Below are 9893 nucleotides of genomic sequence, written 5' to 3'. Positions count from 1 at the left end.
AGGAGGCAGGAGATTGGGGCTGAGAGGGAAAATGGAACATGCATGATGAAATGGTGGAGCATTCTCGATGGGCCAAATGGCCTAATTCTGCTCCTGTATCTTCTGGTCTTAGGGTCTTATGGTGTAGCACTTACTTAGCCCACTAATCAGGGTCCAGTGAGCAGCTGGTGCATATCACCAAGTCCTAGTTATGCAACCACTGACACCAGGACAATCTCAGAAGAGTATTGGTAATGGTTGGGCTCACCCTTGTAAAAACACTGCCCAGAAGGCAGCAATGGCAAACCAGTTCTACAAAATTTGCCAAGAACAATCATGGTCATAGAACATGATTCACCCACATCAAATGACATGGCACATAATGATGATGGTAACAGGTTAGCCCCGTATGACAAAAACTGAGGACAGTTGATGAATCAAATGTTCAGAAGTAACAACAAGAGTGGGTAATTGAAAAATGCATGAAGAGTGCACTGTTTCTTTCTGCTGGTAGCATAAGCACAATGCTATATCTGCATTGCACTCTGACCTTTACAAGACCCAGTCTCATTTCATTGTGATTTATGCTTTGATAACTTTCAGATGGCATGAAATAGACCAAAATAACTCCTATTATACTATGCCGATCTCCTGTATAGCAAAGGATTCGGTGTTTAACAACTTAATGTTGTACAGTCAACTGGAAACAATCTTCTCACTCCTGCTTGGAGTGGAAAATTTCTGTGGTGTTAAAAAAGAAATTCAGATGCAAGTTATCAGTGTAGCAAAGCAAAGTATGTTATACAAATTGTGGTAAACTTGACATTACTGCATGGTTAAATCCTATTTTAGTAGTCAATTTCCTAACACAGTCAATAAAAGATGATGCACAATTTTTCCACATTTCTTGCTTACTTGCAATCCATTACAATCCTGTGCAGAAGTCTTAGGCACATACAAATATAACTAGGGAACCTAAAGATTTTTGCACAGTACTGTAGTAATTGCACTGTACTGCTGCCACACAAAAAAAACATTTTTCCTACAGGAGCCCTAGCTAGTGTATATAGAGAGCGTACAGAGGGAAATTCAGAGAAAGGACTCAACCTCCAACAAGCAAGTGTACTTTTAACATACTACTGGGATGTGGATACCACTAGCAGATGTTGCATTTAACACCTCTCCCTTTGTCCTTTCAAAGATGGTGCTGAGTAAACGTTTTGATGCATTTCAGGTGACAAGGACGTACAGGAGTGAGATACATCGGCTGGTTGAGTCACAACAACAACCTTGCACTCAACGTCAATAAGACCAAGGAATTGATTGTGGACTTCAGGAAGGAGAAATTGGGGGAAGACACATCAGTCCTCAGCAGTGGAAAGGGTGAACAGCTTTAAGTTCCTGGGTGTCAGCATCTTTGAATACCTATCATGGGCCCAACCTATTACAAAGACAGTTACATTTCATTTGGAGTTTGAGGACATTTGGTATGTCACCAAAGAGTAGCAAGTTTCTACAGATCTACTGTGGAGAGCATTCTAACTGTTTGCATCTCTATCTGATAATGGAGGTGCCACTGCACAGCATCAAAAAGATGCTGTCTTTCAGTAAGATGGTGGCATGTTCAGACACAGGGGCCTCTCCAAGATGTTTTTTGTCTTTTCAGATGTCATTTTTATGATCAAAAGACAATGCTGGACATAAAGAACTTAAAGTATGCAGGCCTACCCCATTAACGAGCTGGAGAAGCTGGACTTGCTGCAAACCATGTAGTTCCCTACCCAGAACAATGTAGGAAGGACCGTCATCAACAACTCTATAAAGAGTCATAGCAAATCTAAAATTTAGATCTGTTTTTACAAGACTGTTTAATGTCTTTTTCACAGTTAATGGATAAATATATCTCTAATACACATTTTTTCAGGTATTTACAGGCTAGGAATTTTTTACAAGATTTTTTACCCCCTTGGCCTGCACTTTAAATTTGGCTTATGTTATTTTTCAGTTTAAACCTTTTCAAAAACGATTAATAGCTATTATTTATAAACGGTTAATGAATGCTCTCATGTCGCCTAATGATAGGGTTCAACGCTCCTGGGAAGTAAAACTTCAACATTCACTTTCAGATAATCAATTGAGTAAAATTTATTATTTAGTCAATAATTCATCTATCTGCGCACGCCATATCTTAATTCAGTTTAAGATAGTACACAGGGCACATATGTCCAAAGATAAATTGGCGCATATTTTTCCTATTATAAGCCCTATTTGTGACAGATGTAACGCAGAAGTGGATACTCTAACTCATATGTTTTGGTCATGTGTAAGTTTAAATAATTTTTGGAGGGATGTGTTTGGAATATTATCTAAAGATATAGATATGGATGTTCAACCATTTACAGCAATTTTTGGGATTATTCCAGAGAAAGCAAACAAAGTGTCTGCTTCCACCCAACATGTGATAGCTTTTTCAACTTTACTGGCCAGGAGAGCTAGTTTGCTACACTGGAAAGAATCTAATCTGCCTACTGTTTTTTATTGGCTCTCCTCCATTATGTCATGTCTAAGCTTGGAGAAAATTAGAAGCCGGACATTTGATACATCCTTTAATTTTGAACAAGTCTGGCGACCCTATATTCAATATTTTCACATGATTTAATTTATTTCTATTTATTTATTTTTATTTATTGTCTTTGGGGAAAATCCTCATCCATGAAGGTTCGGAGATGACTGGAAGGATGTGTTTTTTTCTCTGTCTCGCTTTTTTTTTTCTAATTTTATCCTCAATTGGACTGCCCAATCTTTCTTTTTCATTTTTTTCCTCTTTCTCTTTTTTTTTGTTTCAGTTTAGCTAGTGGGGTTTTTTTTTCCTTATCAATAAAATTTCTAATCTTTTTTTTAATGATTGCTATAAGGAGTTGTAGTTTTATTTTTGACCATTGTTTAGATAACATCATAATATTTTATCTATTTGATTTTAACATTATATACTTTCTGTTTTTACTATTGCTGTTTATATGTCTTTTATATTATCTACTTGTTAAACTCCTCTTATGATTTGTATATTCATTTAGAAATCAATAAAAAAAGATTGAAAAATGAAAGCGTCATAGCAGAGAAATAGGCCATTCGGTCCATCTGGCCCATGCTGACCAAGATGCACATACAAGCCAATCCCACTTGCTTGGGTATGCAATGACAGAATTCATCCTGCAGTTTGAGAGGGAGATACTCTAATCAGATGTATCAGTGCTACTGTATCAGTGAAGGTAATTAGTTAGTTAGAGCTTTCTTGCTATTTCTGAGGACAACAAAGTTGCAGTGCTACTCCACTCAGTGCAAAACAACCTACAGGCAATTCCATTACTAAAAGTACAATGACTAAATTTAAAATAACATCTGAGTTACAACTGAATTAAAAACAAGCAACTCTAAAATTAAAAGAAACGTTGGCTGCCCCACCCAAGTGTTGCACATGCCCATGCTATAAAATACAAGGATTAAATATAAAATAGCAAAAAGAACTATGCTATTAATTCTTAATTAATGCATATATGCACTTAGAGGTTGTCCTTAGTGCCTATGGACTATATGGGTAGGTGGGTGGGGGAGGCATTGTTAGAAACATGAGAGATGAGCAGGCCAAGGCTGATTGGAAGAATGATGGTAGAGCAGTAAAATTTATTATCAGAGTCCATACACATCACCACATACAACCCTGAGATTCTTTTTCTGCAGGCATACTTAGCAGATCTATAGAACAGTAACTGTAAACTGTAAACAAGTTGTGCAAATGCAGATATAAATAAATAGCAACAAATAAGGAGCATGAAATAACAATGTAACAGAGTCCTTAAACGAGTGTAGTTATCCCCTTTTGTTCAAGAGCCTGGTGGTTGAGGGGTAGTAACTGTTCTTGAACATGGGGGTGTGAGTCCTGAGGCTCTTGTACCTTCTACCTGATGGCAGCAGCAAGAAAAGAGCATGGCCTGGGTGGTGAGGATCTTTGATGAGGGATGCTGCTTTTCTATGGCAATGTTTCATGTAGACGTGCTCAATGGAGTTTTAATCGTGATGTACTGGGCCAAATACATTTTTGTAGGATTTTCCTCTCAAAGGCATTGGTGTTCCCAAACCTGGCTGTAATGCAGCCAGTCAGCGCACTTTCCATCACACCTCTATAAAAGTTTGCCAAGGTTTTCGAAGACATGACTGAAGTTTCTAGCATAACTTGGTAGATGCAAGACCGGTTCATCTCAAATAGAAAGAAACATTCTAGGGGAGGATAAGCCAACTGTGCCTAACAAGGGAAGTCAAAGACAGCTTAAAAGCAAAAGAAAGCACATACAACATAGCTGGAGTGGTGCTGATTGGGAACGGTGAAATGGTAAATGATCCAAATAAATATTTTGTGCCAATCTTCACTGTGAAAAATACCAGCAACACGCCAGAAATTCAGGAGAGTCAGGGCGCAGAAGTGAGTGTTCTTGCAAATACCTGAGAAGAAGGTGTTTGGGAAGCTCTAAGTTCTTAAGCTGGATAAGTCAATTGGACCAGATAGCATGCAAACTTGAGTTCTGAAAGAGGTAGTGGAAAATATTGTGGAGGGGTTCACCCTTTCCCTGTTTATGTATAATTTTTTTGTGAAATTCTATTGTATTTGTGTTTTTTCTGCAAATGCCTTCAAGAAAATGAATCTCAGGTTAGTACTATATATGGTAACACATATGCACTTTGAACTTTAAACTGCGAATGGTAGAGAGTTGAGTTGTGCAGAAGAACGAAGGGAATACAGATCCATAATTCCTTGAAGTGGCGTCACAGGTAGGTAGAATCATAAACAGATTTTGGCAGGGCACTGAGTACAAGAGAAGGGATGTGAGCTTGAAGTTGTTTTAGGCATTGGTGAGGTTGGATTTGGAGTATCGTGTGTAGTTCTGGTCACCTGCCTACAGAAAAGATATCAATAAGCTTGAAAGAGTGCAGAGAAATTTTACATAGATGTTACTGAGACTTGTGAACCTGACTTGTAGGGAAAGGGTGTATAGATCTTTATTCACTGGGGTGCAAGAGAATAAGGCAAACTCTTATAGAAGTGTACAAAATTCTAAAGGGTATAGAATTGGTGAATATTTGCAAACTTTTTTCCCCTTCAGGTTGAGTGAGATTAGAAATACAGACCACAGGTTAAGGGTGAAAGGTGAAAGATTTAAGTGGAATTTGTGGGGGAACTTCTTAACACAGAAGATGGTGCAAGTGTGGAACGAGCTGCCAGAAGAAGTGTTGAATTGAAGTTCAGTTGCAACAATTAAGAGAAGTTTGGATAAGCAAATGAATGAGAGAAGTCTGCTGGACTCTGATCTAGGCATAGTTATTTGGGACTAGGTGGGCAATGAATAGATGTGTTGGAGGAACTATTTCTGACTCTTTGACTCTAACATTTATTGTTCCAAAATAAACCGACTGCTTCACAATATTATCCAGGTGGTTTTAAAGATCTGGGCATGTTACACTGGGTATCAGGGCAAAAGGAACTTTATTCTGCCTCAGATGGACTAGCCCAATCCAGAACTTGAATGTATTCAATTCACGGCAAATCTATGCCTCATATCGGTGAGATTTCAACTTCACTTATTAAAGTGGTGGCAATCTTCAACTTCACCAACTGGACAGACATCAATAGATTGAAAAATGAATGAGTTTCACAACAACTGGTAAGTTGCCTCACAAATGCAGCACCCAGCTGTGAGATCAGAACATCGCAGAAGCAGTCGAGTTGCAAAAACAAAAAGCAATCTCCAGCGAGAAGCATTTAAATATTAAACAGTTTGAAGAGAATCCAAAGGGGTTGATACTTTTCCTGAATGATTATTTTAACTTGTTTCTGATGTTTTGCAAGGTCGCTCTGTGTAGAAAGATGCTTAACTCATTAATAACCAGGGAATAAACCATGGTACTTGATAAAATTCAGTTTGCTGTTACAATATATCTTTTTAGTGCTTCGGAGACAAACATCCAATTTATCTTTGAGGCTGCTCAGTGCATCTGCCTTAACAAATGGCAATTTCATAATTTTTAATAACTGTCTTGCGGCTTCAGCAGTAAAAGACTAAGGCATCCAGGCAAAAATGCATTTTTAAAATACAACTTATTTGTACAGATCGGAAGCAACAGCTGGGATAGGTCATGTGTCCCTGATGCTTCCTCCACCAACCCTCTTGTCTAGTACCCATTACTCTTGATTCACCAAAATCTAAAAAAAATGCCTGTCTCAGCTTTGAATATCCTTAATAATTCACTTTCTGCAGCTCTGCGTGGTAGAAATCTCCAAAGATTGACGACTCCATGAGAGAAGAAATTCCTCCTCATCTCAGTCTTAAATGGCCGACCACTTATCCTGAAGCTATGCCACATAATAGGCTTGTCATCAAGATTGAAGACCAGGGAACAACAGGGCTGTAGCAACATGGATAGAAAATTGATTAAGTAACAGGTAACAGAGAGTAAAGGTGAAAGGTATTTTACAGAGAGCAGAGAAACATAAAACAGTTTTCCCCAAGGATCAGCTCTAGGACCACTGATTTTTTAAATATATATTAATGAATTGGACTTGGTGTATGTGACATAATTTCCAAATGGGCAGATAACAGAAAATATGAACTGCATGAAGATGTAGACAGGCTGGTGGAATAGGCCAGTAGGTGGGAGATGAAGTTTCAAGCTGAGAAATATGAAGTGTGCTAATACAAGTGGGTGGCAGTGTGGGGATATGTTTCTACCGAAGGAGGTGTAAGGATTTTCTTCCTTCCGCTAGCCTGTAGGTTACCCTTGGGCAAGGTGTAGCGCCTAGTTAGACCACAATCAGGATTACATGAAGCCCTGGGAGCACCTGGTGCATATCACAAGACCTGGTTATGCGGTCACTGACACCAGGCAGACAGCCCCTGAAGAGTATTGATAATGGCTAGGTGTCACCCGTCTTGCAAAGATACAGCCCAGAAGAAGGCAATGGCAAATCACTTCTGTAGAAATATTTGCAAAGAACAGGCACGGGGTCACGGATCGCCGACGTCATAGGACATGGCACGTAACGAATGGATGAATGAATAACTTTAAGGTGATTGGAGAATAAGTATGGCGGATGTCAGAGGTGCATCTTTTGCACAGTGAATGGTGGGTGTGTGGCATTCTCTGTGTTGGGGCTGTGGTAAAGGACATTTTAGAAACTCTTTGATGAGTATATGGATGAAAGAAAAATTGAGGACAATGGGAGAAAGAGCAGAGTAGATCAAAAGTATGCAACAACATTGTGAGCTGAAGGGCCTGTACTATGTTTTATGTTCGGTGTTCCATTTGTGTGGGTAGATTTGGAAGAAACTGGATAAACTATGATAGCACATCTCTGAAAGTGGTACAAGAACAGAAAGAACCATGGTGCACAGTTTGCATGGTTATGCATTTTGGAAGAAGGAATAAAGGTGTAGACTATCTTCCAAGCAGGAAGCAAATTCAGAAATCAGAGATGTAAAGGAACTTAGGTGTCCCTGTGCAGGATTCCCTAAAGGTTAACTTGCAGGTTGAGTTGGTGGTAAGGAATGCAAGTACATTGTTAGCATTTATTTCAAGAGGACTACAATGTAAAAGCAGTATTGTAACGCTGAGGCTACATAAGACATTGGTCCGACTGTACTTGAAATACGGTTAGCAGTTTTGGCCTCCTTATCTAAGAAGGGATGTGCTGGCATTGGAGAGCACCCAGAGGAGGTTCATGGGAATGATCCTGGGAATGAAATGGTTAACGTATGAGGCGTTGTTGCTCATCTTTACTCACTGGTTTGTTTTTGGATTTCACTGGAAGCGGCTGTAGTGGAGGAGGATTTGATTGTAGCATTCAAAACAGAGTTGGTTGAGGATATGAAAGGAAAATAACATGTAGGGCTGTGGTGATTAGGAGGGCCTGTGGCTCTAAAGCATTAGTAGGGCTGTAAGTCTGGTTTGGGGGTCAAATGAAGACTGAACCAAGGTCTCCACATAAGATCACTTGGCATCTACCTTATGATCAATCTCTTCAAAGTTCAAAGTTCAAGGTAAATTTGTTATCAATGTACATATATGGCACAATATACTACCCGGAGATTCACTTTACTGTGGGCATTCACAGTAGAACAAAGAAGGCAATAAAATCGATGATAAACTACACACAAAGATAGACAAATTGTGCAAATGTAAAAAAAAATAGCAATATTAAATAGTAAATAATTAAGTAAATAAATACTTCTCAGTACATGAATTGAAGAGTCCATAGGTTGTGTTAAGCGAACAGTTCAGAGTTGTGGTGAGTGATGTTGTCCACACTGGTTCAGGAGCCTGATGATTCAAGGGTAATAACTGTTCCAGAACCTGGTAGTGCAGGACCCAAGGTTCCTATACCTCCTTCCCGATGGCAGTAGCGAGAATAGAGCATGACCTGGATGGTGGGTGTCCTTGTCGAGGGATGAATCTTGACTGTGGCAGCGCTCTTTGCAGATGTGCTCTATGGTATCAACCGAGTGATCTGAATATGTCCTTACTTAAATAAGCAGACAAAATTGGACCCAGGTCTCCGGGTATGGTCTCATCAATGCCAGCAGAATGTCAACAAATATGTTAAAGAAACCACTGATGCAGTAACCTCAATGAAGTTCGACTGGGTGCAAACAAGCAAGATGACTTCAGATGGGATAATGCCTTGTATTTTATTGATTCAATGGCAAATTATATTGAAGGATAGGAATAGGTGCAGGAAAAATTGAGCTGAGGTAGAAAAGTAGACTTAGTGAATGGCGGACATGGTTCTTTATCTTGATCAAAATTCCTATAGATGATGAAATGGAAAGGACACAGGAACCCACACAGTGCTGCTTGTCGAAAAGCAATGACACTGTGGCCTCCCAGAACGCTATAATTATGTGATCAAATATTACTCCTCCACCATCTGGTGTAGCACAGGTTAAAACAGTGCAATTTTGGAGCATTTCACTCTTGTTTCCCAGGTTGCACTAAGACAGGAGCGCTCGACAGCTGATGTGAGTCTGTAGCTCAGTAGGATGCCATGTTGTGAGTTTAAGGAGAATGGTATTACTTTTGGCATTCCCCAATGAAAAATGGGTCTGGCTCAGGGGATAATGCAGTGCTCACTGGACTGGAGAAGCCATATTCACAGTGAACGCACTGACATTCACGGCAGGCATTGCTTGCACACTGAGTAGATTGCTGCCACACAGGCTCCTAATGAAGCCTGCTGCCGAGTTGCATTATGTCAAAACAGCATTTGGGGGAAATGGTGAAACCCTATGTATTGCCGGCACAAACTGGAAGCTCCTGACATTTCAACAGAGAAAGACAAAGTCCATGGTAAAACTTACACATTACTGAAATTGCTGTACTGACAGCATTCAGATGAGAGGTTAGGCCAAGAATCAATGACCTAGAAACTTTATTGAGCATGCATACGTGTTTAAATGGCACTGTGCAAGAGACCCTTCTGTTTTATCTTGAGCTGCTGGAGAGTTATTTTCATGAACACAAACCTTGCAAAGCTTAGCGTAATCAAGAAAGATTACAGTGCCATTAAATTAATTTCCAACTATGAGACCAAACTTGGAATCAAATTGGCTCTTATGTTTTCCTACCTTACCAAAATAACTAAACTTGTGAGGAAGTATCAATTAGCTAGAAAGCACTCCAGAATATCCTTGATGCTGCATAACACATCATATCAATGCTACAGTACTCGGCAAAAGTCTTAGGCACATATATATATATATAGCTGCAGTGCCTAAGACTTTTACATAGTACTGTAGTTATTTTATGCATTGCACCGTATTACTGCCGCAAAAAAAAAACAAATTTCATGCCATACGCAAATGATGATT

The sequence above is a fragment of the Hypanus sabinus genome, chromosome 28 (genome assembly GCF_030144855.1).
Source record: "Hypanus sabinus isolate sHypSab1 chromosome 28, sHypSab1.hap1, whole genome shotgun sequence".
Lineage (NCBI taxonomy): Eukaryota > Metazoa > Chordata > Chondrichthyes > Myliobatiformes > Dasyatidae > Hypanus > Hypanus sabinus.
This window is presented reverse-complemented; position numbering follows the sequence as displayed.